The sequence below is a fragment of the Medicago sativa genome, chromosome 1 (assembly GCF_051527215.1).
Source record: "Medicago sativa cultivar Bolivia chromosome 1, Bolivia_mono, whole genome shotgun sequence".
In the NCBI taxonomy this organism is placed as follows: domain Eukaryota; kingdom Viridiplantae; phylum Streptophyta; class Magnoliopsida; order Fabales; family Fabaceae; genus Medicago; species Medicago sativa.
In genome coordinates this window covers 26585459-26602755 of record NC_140749.1, presented here as the reverse complement: position 1 = coordinate 26602755, position 17297 = coordinate 26585459, and positions in this window count along the sequence as shown.

The following is a 17297-nucleotide window of genomic DNA, read 5'->3' as shown; positions in this document are numbered from 1 at the left end:
TACGGATTTTACTCGTTTTTGACCCTTTTTCTTTCACTGAAAAGGTCATAAAGTGGCCTAGCCTTATCGAATCGAAACATGTAATAGTTCCTAGGAAATCTAACAAGCATATCTACGACATCCATGATTTATTTTAGAATTTTTTAAAAAGGCCAAAATGGGGGTTAAGTGAATTTCCTTGTTAATATACGGATTTTACTCATTTTTGACCCTTTTTCTTTCACTAAAAAGGTCATAAAGTGGCCTAGCCTAATCGAATCGAAGCATGTAATAGTTCCTATGAAATCTAACAAGCATATATTCGAATTCCAAGGTTTATTTTATCATTTTCGAAAATGGATAAAATGAGGGTTAAGTGAATTTCCTTGTTAATTTACGGATTTTACTCGTTTTTGACCCTTTTTCTTTCACTAAAAAGGTCATAAAGTGGCCTAGCCTTATCGAATCGAAGCATGTAATAGTTCCTAGGAAATCTAACAAGCATATCTACGACATCCATGGTTTATTTTAGAATTTTTAAAAACGGCCAAAATGGGGGTTAATGGAATTTCCTTGTTAATTTACGGATTTTACTCGTTTTTGACCCTTTTTCTTTCACTAAAAAGGTCATAAAGTGGCCTAGCCTTATCGAATCGAAGCATGTAATAGTTCCTAGGAAATCTAACAAGCATATCTATGACATCCATGGTTTATTTTAGAATTTTTTAAAAAGGCCAAAATGGGGGTTAATTGAATTTCCTTGTTAATATACGGATTTTACTCATTTTTGACCTTTTTTCTTTCACTAAAAAGGTCATAAAGTGGCCTAGCCTTATCAAATCGAAGCATGTAATAGTTCCTAGGAAATCTAACAAGCATATCTACGACATCCATGGTTTATTTTAGAATTTTTTAAAAAGGCCAAAATGGGGGTTAAGTGAATTTCCTTGTTAATTTATGGATTTTACTCGTTTTTGACCTTTTTCTTTCACTAAAAAGGTCATAAAGTGGCCTAGCCTTATCGAATCGAAGCATGTAATAGTTCTTAGGAAATCTAACAAGCATATCTACGACATCCATGGTTTATTTCAGAATTTTTTAAAAATGCCAAAATGGGGGTTAAGTGAATTTCCTTGTTAATTTATGGATTTTACTCGTTTTTGACCTTTTTCTTTCACTAAAAAGGTCATAAAGTGGCCTAGCCTTATCGAATCGAAGCGTGTAATAGTTCCTAGGAAATCTAACAAGCATATCTACGACATCCATGGTTTATTTTAGAATTTTTTAAAAAGGCCAAAATGGGGGTTAAGTGAATTTCCTTGTTAATTTACGGATTTTACTCGTTTTTGACCCTTTTTCTTTCACTAAAAAGGTCATAAAGTGGCCTAGCCTTATCGAATCGAAGCATGAAATAGTTCCTAGGAAATCTAACAAGCATATCTACGACATCCATGGTTTATTTTAGAATTTTTTAAAAAGGCCAAAATGGGGGTTAATTGAATCTCCTTGTTAATATACGGATTTTACTCATTTTTGACCTTTTTTCTTTCACTAAAAAGATCATAAAGTGGCCTAGCCTTATCGAATCGAAGCATGTAATAGTTCCTATGAAATCTAACAAGCATATATTCGAATTCCAAGGTTGATTTTATCATTTTTGAAAATGGACAAAATAAGGGTTAAGTGAATTTCCTTGTTAATTTACGGATATTACTCGTTTTTGACCCTTTTTCTTTCACTAAAAAGGTCATAAAGTGGCCTAGCCTTATCGAATCGAAGCATGTAATAGTTCCTATGAAATCTAACAAGCATATATTCGAATTCCAAGGTTGATTTTATCATTTTCAAAAATGGACAAAATGAGGGTTAAGTGAATTTCCTTGTTAATTTACGGATTTTACTCGTTTTTGACCCTTTTTCTTTCACTAAAAAGGTCATAAAGTGGCCTAGGCTTTCGAATCGAAGCATGTAATAGTTCCTAGGAAATCTAACAAGTATATCTACGACATCCATGGTTTATTTTAGAATTTTTAAAAACGGCCAAAATGGGGGTTAAGTGAATTTTCTTGTTAATTTACGGATTTTACTCATTTTTGACCCTTTTTCTTTCACTAAAAAGGTCATAAAGTGGCCTAGCCTAATCGAATCGAAGCATGTAATAGTTCCTATGAAATCTAACAAGCATATATTCGAATTCCAAGGTTTATTTTATCATTTTCGAAAATGGATAAAATGAGGGTTAAGTGAATTTCCTTGTTAATTTACGGATTTTACTCGTTTTTGACCCTTTTTCTTTCACTAAAAAGGTCATAAAGTGGCCTAGCCTTATCGAATCGAAGCATGTAATAGTTCCTAGAATCTAACAAGCATATCTACGACATCCATGGTTTATTTTAGAATTTTTAAAAACGGCCAAAATGGGGGTTAATTGAATTTCCTTGTTAATTTACGGATTTTACTCGTTTTTGACCCTTTTTCTTTCACTAAAAAGGTCATAAAGTGGCCTAGCCTTATCGAATCGAAGCATGTAATAGTTCCTAGGAAATCTAACAAGCATATCTATGACATCCATGGTTTATTTTAGAATTTTTTAAAAAGGCCAAAATGGGGGTTAATTGAATTTCCTTGTTAATATACGGATTTTACTCATTTTTGACCTTTTTTCTTTCACTAAAAAGGTCATAAAGTGGCCTAGCCTTATCAAATCGAAGCATGTAATAGTTCCTAGGAAATCTAACAAGCATATCTACGACATCCATGGTTTATTTTAGAATTTTTTAAAAAGGCCAAAATGGGGGTTAAGTGAATTTCCTTGTTAATTTATGGATTTTACTCGTTTTTGACCTTTTTCTTTCACTAAAAAGGTCATAAAGTGGCCTAGCCTTATCGAATCGAAGCATGTAATAGTTCTTAGGAAATCTAACAAGCATATCTACGACATCCATGGTTTATTTCAGAATTTTTTAAAAATGCCAAAATGGGGGTTAAGTGAATTTCCTTGTTAATTTATGGATTTTACTCGTTTTTGACCTTTTTCTTTCACTAAAAAGGTCATAAAGTGGCCTAGCCTTATCGAATCGAAGCATGTAATAGTTCCTGTGAAATCTAACAAGCATATATTCGAATTCCAAGGTTGATTTTATCATTTTCGAAAATGGACAATATGAGGGTTAAGTGAATTTCCTTGTTAATTTACGGATTTTACTCGTTTTTGACCCTTTTTCTTTCACTAAAAAGGTCATAAAGTGGCCTAGCCTTATCGAATCGAAGCATGTAATAGTTCCTAGGAAATCTAACAAGCATATCTACGACATCCATGGTTTATTTTAGAATTTTTTAAAAAGGCCAAAATGGGGGTTAAGTGAATTTCCTTGTTAATTTATGGATTTTACTCGTTTTTGACCTTTTTCTTTCACTAAAAAGGTCATAAAGTGGCCTAGCCTTATCGAATCGAAGCATGTAATAGTTCCTATGAAATCTAACAAGCATATATTCGAATTCCAAGGTTGATTTTATCATTTTCGAAAATGGACAAAATGAGGGTTAAGTGAATTTCCTTGTTAATTTACGGATTTTACTCGTTTTTGACCCTTTTTCTTTCACTAAAAAGGTCATAAAGTGGCCTAGCCTTATCGAATCGAAGCATGTAATAGTTCTTAGGAAAGCTAACAAGCATATCTACGACATCCATGGTTTATTTTAGATTTTTTTAAAAAGGCCAAAATGGGGGTTAAGTGAATTTCCTTGTTAATTTATGGATTTTACTCGTTTTTGACCTTTTTCTTTCACTAAAAAGGTCATAAAGTGGCCTAGGCTTATCGAATCGAAGCATGTAATAGTTCCTAGGAAATCTAACAACTATATCTACGACATCCATGGTTTATTTTAGAATTTTTAAAAACGGCCAAAATGGGGGTTAAGTGAATTTTCTTGTTAATTTACGGATTTTACTCGTTTTTGACCCTTTTTCTTTCACTGAAAAGGTCATAAAGTGGCCTAGCCTTATCGAATCGAAGCATGTAATAGTTCCTATGAAATCTAACAAGCATATATTCGAATTCCAAGGTTGATTTTATCATTTTCAAAAATGGACAAAATGAGGGTTAAGTGAATTTCCTTGTTAATTTACGGATTTTACTCATTTTTGACCCTTTTTCTTTCACTAAAAAGGTCATAAAGTGGCCTAGGCTTATCGAATCGAAGCATGTAATAGTTCCTAGGAAATCTAACAAGTATATCTACGACATCCATGGTTTATTTTAGAATTTTTAAAAACGGCCAAAATGGGGGTTAAGTGAATTTTCTTGTTAATTTACGGATTTTACTCGTTTTTGACCCTTTTTCTTTCACTGAAAAGGTCATAAAGTGGCCTAGCCTTATCGAATCGAAACATGTAATAGTTCCTAGGAAATCTAACAAGCATATCTACGACATCCATGATTTATTTTATAATTTTTTAAAAAGGCCAAAATGGGGGTTAAGTGAATTTCCTTGTTAATATACGGATTTTACTCATTTTTGACCCTTTTTCTTTCACTAAAAAGGTCATAAAGTGGCCTAGCCTAATCGAATCGAAGCATGTAATAGTTCCTGTGAAATCTAACAAGCATATATTCGAATTCCAAGGTTGATTTTATCATTTTCGAAAATGGACAATATGAGGGTTAAGTGAATTTCCTTGTTAATTTACGGATTTTACTCGTTTTTGACCCTTTTTCTTTCACTAAAAAGGTCATAAAGTGGCCTAGCCTTATCGAATCGAAGCATGTAATAGTTCCTAGGAAATCTAACAAGCATATCTACGACATCCATGGTTTATTTTAGAATTTTTTAAAAAGGCCAAAATGGGGGTTAAGTGAATTTCCTTGTTAATTTATGGATTTTACTCGTTTTTGACCTTTTTCTTTCACTAAAAAGGTCATAAAGTGGCCTAGCCTTATCGAATCGAAGCATGTAATAGTTCCTATGAAATCTAACAAGCATATATTCGAATTCCAAGGTTGATTTTATCATTTTCGAAAATGGACAAAATGAGGGTTAAGTGAATTTCCTTGTTAATTTACGGATTTTACTCGTTTTTGACCCTTTTTCTTTCACTAAAAAGGTCATAAAGTGGCCTAGCCTTATCGAATCGAAGCATGTAATAGTTCTTAGGAAAGCTAACAAGCATATCTACGACATCCATGGTTTATTTTAGATTTTTTTAAAAAGGCCAAAATGGGGGTTAAGTGAATTTCCTTGTTAATTTATGGATTTTACTCGTTTTTGACCTTTTTCTTTCACTAAAAAGGTCATAAAGTGGCCTAGGCTTATCGAATCGAAGCATGTAATAGTTCCTAGGAAATCTAACAAGTATATCTACGACATCCATGGTTTATTTTAGAATTTTTAAAAACGGCCAAAATGGGGGTTAAGTGAATTTTCTTGTTAATTTACGGATTTTACTCGTTTTTGACCCTTTTTCTTTCACTGAAAAGGTCATAAAGTGGCCTAGCCTTATCGAATCGAAGCATGTAATAGTTCCTATGAAATCTAACAAGCATATATTCGAATTCCAAGGTTGATTTTATCATTTTCAAAAATGGACAAAATGAGGGTTAAGTGAATTTCCTTGTTAATTTACGGATTTTACTCATTTTTGACCCTTTTTCTTTCACTAAAAAGGTCATAAAGTGGCCTAGGCTTATCGAATCGAAGCATGTAATAGTTCCTAGGAAATCTAACAAGTATATCTACGACATCCATGGTTTATTTTAGAATTTTTAAAAACGGCCAAAATGGGGGTTAAGTGAATTTTCTTGTTAATTTACGGATTTTACTCGTTTTTGACCCTTTTTCTTTCACTGAAAAGGTCATAAAGTGGCCTAGCCTTATCGAATCGAAACATGTAATAGTTCCTAGGAAATCTAACAAGCATATCTACGACATCCATGATTTATTTTATAATTTTTTAAAAAGGCCAAAATGGGGGTTAAGTGAATTTCCTTGTTAATATACGGATTTTACTCATTTTTGACCCTTTTTCTTTCACTAAAAAGGTCATAAAGTGGCCTTGCCTAATCGAATCGAAGCATGTAATTGTTCCTGTGAAATCTAACAAGCATATATTCGAATTCCAAGGTTGATTTTATCATTTTCGAAAATGGACAATATGAGGGTTAAGTGAATTTCCTTGTTAATTTACGGATTTTACTCGTTTTTGACCCTTTTTCTTTCACTAAAAAGGTCATAAAGTGGCCTAGCCTTATCGAATCGAAGCATGTAATAGTTCCTAGGAAATCTAACAAGCATATCTACGACATCCATGGTTTATTTTAGAATTTTTTAAAAAGGCCAAAATGGGGGTTAAGTGAATTTCCTTGTTAATTTATGGATTTTACTCGTTTTTGACCTTTTTCTTTCACTAAAAAGGTCATAAAGTGGCCTAGCCTTATCGAATCGAAGCATGTAATAGTTCCTATGAAATCTAACAAGCATATATTCGAATTCCAAGGTTGATTTTATCATTTTCGAAAATGGACAAAATGAGGGTTAAGTGAATTTCCTTGTTAATTTACGGATTTTACTCGTTTTTGACCCTTTTTCTTTCACTAAAAAGGTCATAAAGTGGCCTAGCCTTATCGAATCGAAGCATGTAATAGTTCTTAGGAAAGCTAACAAGCATATCTACGACATCCATGGTTTATTTTAGATTTTTTTAAAAAGGCCAAAATGAGGGTTAAGTGAATTTCCTTGTTAATTTACGGATTTTACTCGTTTTTGACCCTTTTTCTTTCACTAAAAAGGTCATAAAGTGGCCTAGCCTTATCGAATCGAAGCATGTAATAGTTCCTAGGAAATCTAACAAGTATATCTACGACATCCATGGTTTATTTTAGAATTTTTAAAAACGGCCAAAATGGGGGTTAAGTGAATTTTCTTGTTAACTTACGGATTTTACTCGTTTTTGACCCTTTTTCTTTCACTGAAAAGGTCATAAAGTGGCCTAGCCTTATCGAATCGAAGCATGTAATAGTTCCTATGAAATCTAACAAGCATATATTCGAATTCCAAGGTTGATTTTATCATTTTCAAAAATGGACAAAATGAGGGTTAAGTGAATTTCCTTGTTAATTTACGGATTTTACTCATTTTTGACCCTTTTTCTTTCACTAAAAAGGTCATAAAGTGGCCTAGGCTTATCGAATCGAAGCATGTAATAGTTCCTAGGAAATCTAACAAGTATATCTACGACATCCATGGTTTATTTTAGAATTTTTAAAAACGGCCAAAATGGGGGTTAAGTGAATTTTCTTGTTAATTTACGGATTTTACTCGTTTTTGACCCTTTTTCTTTCACTGAAAAGGTCATAAAGTGGCCTAGCCTTATCGAATCGAAACATGTAATAGTTCCTAGGAAATCTAACAAGCATATCTACGACATCCATGATTTATTTTATAATTTTTTAAAAAGGCCAAAATGGGGGTTAAGTGAATTTCCTTGTTAACTTACGGATTTTACTCATTTTTGACCCTTTTTCTTTCACTAAAAAGGTCATAAAGTGGCCTAGCCTAATCGAATCGAAGCATGTAATAGTTCCTATGAAATCTAACAAGCATATATTCGAATTCCAAGGTTTATTTTATCATTTTCGAAAATGGATAAAATGAGGGTTAAGTGAATTTCCTTGTTAATTTACGGATTTTACTCGTTTTTGACCCTTTTTCTTTCACTAAAAAGGTCATAAAGTGGCCTAGCCTTATCGAATCGAAGCATGTAATAGTTCCTAGGAAATCTAACAAGCATATCTACGACATCCATGGTTTATTTTAGAATTTTTAAAAACGGCCAAAATGGGGGTTAATTGAATTTCCTTGTTAATTTACGGATTTTACTCGTTTTTGACCCTTTTTCTTTCACTAAAAAGGTCATAAAGTGGCCTAGCCTTATCGAATCGAAGCATGTAATAGTTCCTAGGAAATCTAACAAGCATATCTATGACATCCATGGTTTATTTTAGAATTTTTTAAAAAGGCCAAAATGGGGGTTAATTGAATTTCCTTGTTAATATACGGATTTTACTCATTTTTGACCTTTTTTCTTTCACTAAAAAGGTCATAAAGTGGCCTAGCCTTATCAAATCGAAGCATGTAATAGTTCCTAGGAAATCTAACAAGCATATCTACGACATCCATGGTTTATTTTTGAATTTTTTAAAAAGGCCAAAATGGGGGTTAAGTGAATTTCCTTGTTAATTTATGGATTTTACTCGTTTTTGACCTTTTTCTTTCACTAAAAAGGTCATAAAGTGGCCTAGCCTTATCGAATCGAAGCATGTAATAGTTCTTAGGAAATCTAACAAGCATATCTACGACATCCATGGTTTATTTCAGAATTTTTTAAAAATGCCAAAATGGGGGTTAAGTGAATTTCCTTGTTAATTTATGGATTTTACTCGTTTTTGACCTTTTTCTTTCACTAAAAAGGTCATAAAGTGGCCTAGCCTTATCGAATCGAAGCATGTAATAGTTCCTGTGAAATCTAACAAGCATATATTCGAATTCCAAGGTTGATTTTATCATTTTCGAAAATGGACAATATGAGGGTTAAGTGAATTTCCTTGTTAATTTACGGATTTTACTCGTTTTTGACCCTTTTTCTTTCACTAAAAAGGTCATAAATTGGCCTAGCCTTATCGAATCGAAGCATGTAATAGTTCCTAGGAAATCTAACAAGCATATCTACGACATCCATGGTTTATTTTAGAATTTTTTAAAAAGGCCAAAATGGGGGTTAAGTGAATTTCCTTGTTAATTTATGGATTTTACTCGTTTTTGACCTTTTTCTTTCACTAAAAAGGTCATAAAGTGGCCTAGCCTTATCGAATCGAAGCATGTAATAGTTCCTAGGAAATCTAACAAGCATATCTACGACATCCATGGTTTATTTTAGAATTTTTAAAAACGGCCAAAATGGGGGTTAATTGAATTTCCTTGTTAATTTACGGATTTTACTCGTTTTTGACCCTTTTTCTTTCACTAAAAAGGTCATAAAGTGGCCTAGCCTTATCGAATCGAAGCATGTAATAGTTCCTAGGAAATCTAACAAGCATATCTATGACATCCATGGTTTATTTTAGAATTTTTTAAAAAGGCCAAAATGGGGGTTAATTGAATTTCCTTGTTAATATACGGATTTTACTCATTTTTGACCTTTTTTCTTTCACTAAAAAGGTCATAAAGTGGCCTAGCCTTATCAAATCGAAGCATGTAATAGTTCCTAGGAAATCTAACAAGCATATCTACGACATCCATGGTTTATTTTTGAATTTTTTAAAAAGGCCAAAATGGGGGTTAAGTGAATTTCCTTGTTAATTTTTGGATTTTACTCGTTTTTGACCTTTTTCTTTCACTAAAAAGGTCATAATGTGGCCTAGCCTTATCGAATCGAAGCATGTAATAGTTCTTAGGAAATCTAACAAGCATATCTACGACATCCATGGTTTATTTCAGAATTTTTTAAAAATACCAAAATGGGGGTTAAGTGAATTTCCTTGTTAATTTATGGATTTTACTCGTTTTTGACCTTTTTCTTTCACTAAAAAGGTCATAAAGTGGCCTAGCCTTATCGAATCGAAGCATGTAATAGTTCCTGTGAAATCTAACAAGCATATATTCGAATTCCAAGGTTGATTTTATCATTTTCGAAAATGGACAATATGAGGGTTAAGTGAATTTCCTTGTTAATTTACGGATTTTACTCGTTTTTGACCCTTTTTCTTTCACTAAAAAGGTCATAAAGTGGCCTAGCCTTATCGAATCGAAGCATGTAATAGTTCCTAGGAAATCTAACAAGCATATCTACGACATCCATGGTTTATTTTAGAATTTTTTAAAAAGGCCAAAATGGGGGTTAAGTGAATTTCCTTGTTAATTTATGGATTTTACTCGTTTTTGACCTTTTTCTTTCACTAAAAAGGTCATAAAGTGGCCTAGCCTTATCGAATCGAAGCATGTAATAGTTCCTCTGAAATCTAACAAGCATATATTCGAATTCCAAGGTTGATTTTATCATTTTCGAAAATGGACAAAATGAGGGTTAAGTGAATTTCCTTGTTAATTTACGGATTTTACTCGTTTTTGACCCTTTTTCTTTCACTAAAAAGGTCATAAAGTGGCCTAGCCTTATCGAATCGAAGCATGTAATAGTTCTTAGTAAAGCTAACAAGCATATCTACGACATCCATGGTTTATTTTAGAATTTTTTAAAAAGGCCAAAATGGGGGTTAAGTGAATTTCCTTGTTAATTTATGGATTTTACTCGTTTTTGACCTTTTTCTTTCACTAAAAAGGTCATAAAGTGGCCTAGCCTTATCGAATCGAAGCATGTAATAGTTCTTAGGAAATCTAACAAGCATATCTACGACATCCATGGTTTATTTCAGAATTTTTTAAAAATACCAAAATGGGGGTTAAGTGAATTTCCTTGTTAATTTATGGATTTTACTCGTTTTTGACCTTTTTCTTTCACTAAAAAGGTCATAAAGTGGCCTAGCCTTATCGAATCGAAGCATGTAATAGTTCCTGTGAAATCTAACAAGCATATATTCGAATTCCAAGGTTGATTTTATCATTTTCGAAAATGGACAATATGAGGGTTAAGTGAATTTCCTTGTTAATTTACGGATTTTACTCGTTTTTGACCCTTTTTCTTTCACTAAAAAGGTCATAAAGTGGCCTAGCCTTATCGAATCGAAGCATGTAATAGTTCCTAGGAAATCTAACAAGCATATCTACGACATCCATGGTTTATTTTAGAATTTTTTAAAAAGGCCAAAATGGGGGTTAAGTGAATTTCCTTGTTAATTTATGGATTTTACTCGTTTTTGACCTTTTTCTTTCACTAAAAAGGTCATAAAGTGGCCTAGCCTTATCGAATCGAAGCATGTAATAGTTCCTCTGAAATCTAACAAGCATATATTCGAATTCCAAGGTTGATTTTATCATTTTCGAAAATGGACAAAATGAGGGTTAAGTGAATTTCCTTGTTAATTTACGGATTTTACTCGTTTTTGACCCTTTTTCTTTCACTAAAAAGGTCATAAAGTGGCCTAGCCTTATCGAATCGAAGCATGTAATAGTTCTTAGGAAAGCTAACAAGCATATCTACGACATCCATGGTTTATTTTAGAATTTTTTAAAAAGGCCAAAATGGGGGTTAAGTGAATTTCCTTGTTAATTTATGGATTTTACTCGTTTTTGACCTTTTTCTTTCACTAAAAAGGTCATAAAGTGGCCTAGGCTTATCGAATCGAAGCATGTAATAGTTCCTAGGAAATCTAACAAGCATATCTACGACATCCATGGTTTATTTTAGAATTTTTAAAAACGGCCAAAATGGGGGTTAAGTGAATTTTCTTGTTAATTTACGGATTTTACTCGTTTTTGACCCTTTTTCTTTCACTGAAAAGGTCATAAAGTGGCCTAGCCTTATCGAATCGAAACATGTAATAGTTCCTAAGAAATCTAACAAGCATATCTACGACATCCATGATTTATTTTAGAATTTTTTAAAAAGGCCAAAATGGGGGTTAAGTGAATTTCCTTGTTAATATACGGATTTTACTCATTTTTGACCCTTTTTCTTTCACTAAAAAGGTCATAAAGTGGCCTAGCCTAATCGAATCGAAGCATGTAATAGTTCCTAGGAAATCTAACAAGCATATCTACGACATCCATGGTTTATTTTAGAATTTTTAAAATCGGCCAAAATGGGGGTTAATTGAATTGCCTTGTTAATTTACGGATTTTACTCGTTTTTGACCCTTTTTCTTTCACTAAAAAGGTCATAAAGTGGCCTAGCCTTATCGAATCGAAGCATGTAATAGTTCTTAGGAAATCTAACAAGCATATCTACGACATCCATGGTTTATTTCAGAATTTTTTAAAAATGCCAAAATGGGGGTTAAGTGAATTTCCTTGTTAATTTATGGATTTTACTCGTTTTTGACCTTTTTCTTTCACTAAAAAGGTCATAAAGTGGCCTAGCCTTATCAAATCGAAGCATGTAATAGTTCCTGTGAAATCTAACAAGCATATATTCGAATTCCATGGTTGATTTTATCATTTTCGAAAATGGACAATATGAGGGTTAAGTGAATTTCCTTGTTAATTTACGGATTTTACTCGTTTTTGACGCTTTTTCTTTCACTAAAAAGGTCATAAAGTGGCCTAGCCTTATCGAATCGAAGCATGTAATAGTTCCTAGGAAATCTAACAAGCATATCTACGACATCCATGGTTTATTTTAGAATTTTTTAAAAAGGCCAAAATGGGGGTTAAGTGAATTTGCTTGTTAATTTATGGATTTTACTCGTTTTTGACCTTTTTCTTTCACTAAAAAGGTCATAAAGTGGCCTAGCCTTATCGAATCGAAGCATGTAATAGTTCCAATGAAATCTAACAAGCATATATTCGAATTCCAAGGTTGATTTTATCATTTTCGAAAATGGACAAAATGAGGGTTAAGTGAATTTCCTTGTTAATTTACGGATTTTACTCGTTTTTGACCCTTTGTCTTTCACTAAAAAGGTCATAAAGTGGCCTAGCCTTATCGAATCGAAGCATGTAATAGTTCTTAGGAAAGCTAACAAGCATATCTACGACATCCATGGTTTATTTTAGAATTTTTTAAAAAGGCCAAAATGGGGGTTAAGTGAATTTCCTTGTTAATTTATGGATTTTACTCGTTTTTGACCTTTTTCTTTCACTAAGAAGGTCATAAAGTGGCCTAGCCTTATCGAATCGAAGCATGTAATAGTTCCTAGGAAATCTATCAAGCATATCTACGACATCCATGGTTTATTTTAGAATTTTTTAAAAAGGCCAAAATGGGGGTTAAGTGAATTTCCTTGTTAATTTATGGATTTTACTCGTTTTTGACCTTTTTCTTTCACTAAAAAGGTCATAAAGTGGCCTAGCCTTATCGAATCGAAGCATGAAATAGTTCCTAGGAAATCTAACAAGCATATCTACGACATCCATGGTTTATTTTAGAATTTTTTAAAAAGGCCAAAATGGGGGTTAATTGAATCTCCTTGTTAATATACGGATTTTACTCATTTTTGACCTTTTTTCTTTCACTAAAAAGATCATAAAGTGGCCTAGCCTTATCGAATCGAAGCATGTAATAGTTCCTATGAAATCTAACAAGCATATATTCGAATTCCAAGGTTGATTTTATCATTTTCGAAAATGGACAAAATAAGGGTTAAGTGAATTTCCTTGTTAATTTACGGATATTACTCGTTTTTGACCCTTTTTCTTTCACTAAAAAGGTCATAAAGTGGCCTAGCCTTATCGAATCGAAGCATGTAATAGTTCCTATGAAATCTAACAAGCATATATTCGAATTCCAAGGTTGATTTTATCATTTTCGAAAATGGAAAAAATAAGGGTTAAGTGAATTTCCTTGTTAATTTACGGATATTACTCGTTTTTGACCCTTTTTCTTTCACTAAAAAGGTCATAAAGTGGCCTAGCCTTATCGAATCGAAGCATGTAATAGTTCCTATGAAATCTAACAAGCATATATTCGAATTCCAAGGTTGATTTTATCATTTTCAAAAATGGACAAAATGAGGGTTAAGTGAATTTCCTTGTTAATTTACGGATTTTACTCGTTTTTGACCCTTTTTCTTTCACTAAAAAGGTCATAAAGTGGCCTAGGCTTATCGAATCGAAGCATGTAATAGTTCCTAGGAAATCTAACATGTATATCTACGACATCCATGGTTTATTTTAGAATTTTTAAAAACGGCCAAAATGGGGGTTAAGTGAATTTTCTTGTTAATTTACGGATTTTACTCGTTTTTGACCCTTTTTCTTTCACTGAAAAGGTCATAAAGTGGCCTAGCCTTATCGAATCGAAACATGTAATAGTTCCTAGGAAATCTAACAAGCATATCTACGACATCCATGGTTTATTTTAGAATTTTTTAAAAAGGCCAAAATGGGGGTTAAGTGAATTTCCTTGTTAATATACGGATTTTACTCATTTTTGACCCTTTTTCTTTCACTAAAAAGGTCATAAAGTGGCCTAGCCTAATCGAATCGAAGCATGTAATAGTTCCTATGAAATCTAACAAGCATATATTCGAATTCCAAGGTTGATTTTATCATTTTCGAAAATGGATAAAATGAGGGTTAAGTGAATTTCCTTGTTAATTTACGGATTTTACTCGTTTTAGACCCTTTTTCTTTCACTAAAAAGGTCATAAAGTGGCCTAGCCTTATCGAATCGAAGCATGTAAGAGTTCCTAGGAAATCTAACAAGCATATCTACGACATCCATGGTTTATTTTAGAATTTTTAAAAACGGCCAAAATGGGGGTTAATTGAATTTCCTTGTTAATTTACGGATTTTACTCGTTTTTGACCCTTTTTCTTTCACTAAAAAGGTCATAAAGTGGCCTAGCCTTATCGAATCGAAGCATGTAATAGTTCCTAGGAAATCTAACAAGCATATCTATGACATCCATGGTTTATTTTAGAATTTTTTAAAAAGGCCAAAATGGGGGTTAATTGAATTTCCTTGTTAATATACGGATTTTACTCATTTTTGACCTTTTTTCTTTCACTAAAAAGGTCATAAAGTGGCCTAGCCTTATCAAATCGAAGCATGTAATAGTTCCTAGGAAATCTAACAAGCATATCTACGACATCCATGGTTTATTTTAGAATTTTTTAAAAAGGCCAAAATGGGGGTTAAGTGAATTTCCTTGTTAATTTATGGATTTTACTCGTTTTTGACCTTTTTCTTTCACTAAAAAGGTCATAAAGTGGCCTAGCCTTATCGAATCGAAGCATGTAATAGTTCTTAGGAAATCTAACAAGCATATCTACGACATCCATGGTTTATTTCAGAATTTTTTAAAAATGCCAAAATGGGGGTTAAGTGAATTTCCTTGTTAATTTATGAATTTTACTCGTTTTTGACCTTTTTCTTTCACTAAAAAGGTCATAAAGTGGCCTAGCCTTATCGAATCGAAGCATGTAATAGTTCCTGTGAAATCTAACAAGCATATATTCGAATTCCAAGGTTGATTTTATGATTTTCGAAAATGGACAATATGAGGGTTAAGTGAATTTCCTTGTTAATTTACGGATTTTACTCGTTTTTGACCCTTTTTCTTTCACTAAAAAGGTCATAAAGTGGCCTAGCCTTATCGAATCGAAGCATGTAATAGTTCCTAGGAAATCTAACAAGCATATCTACGACATCCATGGTTTATTTTAGAATTTTTTAAAAAGGCCAAAATGGCGGTTAAGTGAATTTCCTTGTTAATTTATGGATTTTACTCGTTTTTGACCTTTTTCTTTCACTAAAAAGGTCATAAAGTGGCCTAGCCTTATCGAATCGAAGCATGTAATAGTTCCTATAAAATCTAACAAGCATATATTCGAATTCCAAGGTTGATTTTATCATTTTCGAAAATGGACAAAATGAGGGTTAAGTGAATTTCCTTGTTAATTTACGGATTTTACTCGTTTTTGACCCTTTTTCTTTCACTAAAAAGGTCATAAAGTGGCCTAGCCTTATCGAATCGAAGCAAGTAATAGTTCTTAGGAAAGCTAACAAGCATATCTACGACATCCATGGTTTATTTTAGAATTTTTTAAAAAGGCCAAAATGGGGGTTAAGTGAATTTCCTTGTTAATTTATGGATTTTACTCGTTTTTGACCTTTTTCTTTCACTAAAAAGGTCATAAAGTGGCCTAGGCTTATCGAATCGAAGCATGTAATAGTTCCTAGGAAATCTAACAAGCATATATTCGAATTCCAAGGTTGATTTTATCATTTTCGAAAATGGATAAAATGAGGGTTAAGTGAATTTCCTTGTTAATTTACGGATTTTACTCGTTTTTGACCCTTTTTCTTTCACTAAAAAGGTCATAAAGTGGCCTAGCCTTATCGAATCGAAGCATGTAATAGTTCCTAGGAAATCTAACAAGCATATCTACGACATCCATGGTTTATTTTAGAATTTTTAAAAACGGCCAAAATGGGGGTTAATTGAATTTCCTTGTTAATTTACGGATTTTACTCGTTTTTGACCCTTTTTCTTTCACTAAAAAGGTCATAAAGTGACCTAGCCTTATCGAATCGAAGCATGTAATAGTTCCTAGGAAATCTAACAAGCATATCTACGACATCCATGGTTTATTTTAGAATTTTTAAAAACGGCCAAAATGGGGGTTAAGTGAATTTTCTTGTTAATTTACGGATTTTACTCGTTTTTGACCCTTTTTCTTTCACTGAAAAGGTCATAAAGTGGCCTAGCCTTATCGAATCGAAACATGTAATAGTTCCTAGGAAATCTAACAAGCATATCTACGACATCCATGATTTATTTTAGAATTTTTTAAAAAGGCCAAAATGGGGGTTAAGTGAATTTCCTTGTTAATATACGGATTTTACTCATTTTTGACCCTTTTTCTTTCACTAAAAAGGTCATAAAGTGGCCTAGCCTAATCGAATCGAAACATGTAATAGTTCCTAGGAAATCTAACAAGCATATCTACGACATCCATGGTTTATTTTAGAATTTTTAAAATCGGCCAAAATGGGGGTTAATTGAATTGCCTTGTTAATTTACGGATTTTACTCGTTTTTGACCCTTTTTCTTTCACTAAAAAGGTCATAAAGTGGCCTAGCCTTATCGAATCGAAGCATGTAATAGTTCTTAGGAAATCTAACAAGCATATCTACGACATCCATGGTTTATTTCAGAATTTTTTAAAAATGCCAAAATGGGGGTTAAGTGAATTTCCTTGTTAATTTATGGATTTTACTCGTTTTTGACCTTTTTCTTTCACTAAAAAGGTCATAAAGTGGCCTAGCCTTATCAAATCGAAGCATGTAATAGTTCCTGTGAATATATTCGAATTCCAAGGTTGATTTTATCATTTTCGAAAATGGACAATATGAGGGTTAAGTGAATTTCCTTGTTAATTTACGGATTTTACTCGTTTTTGACCCTTTTTCTTTCACTAAAAAGGTCATAAAGTGGCCTAGCCTTATCGAATCGAAGCATGTAATAGTTCCTAGGAAATCTAACAAGCATATCTACGACATCCATGGTTTATTTTAGAATTTTTTAAAAAGGCCAAAATGGGGGTTAAGTGAATTTCCTTGTTAATTTATGGATTTTACTCGTTTTTGACCTTTTTCTTTCACTAAAAAGGTCATAAAGTGGCCTAGCCTTATCGAATCGAAGCATGTAATAGTTCCAATGAAATCTAACAAGCATATATTCGAATTCCAAGGTTGATTTTAT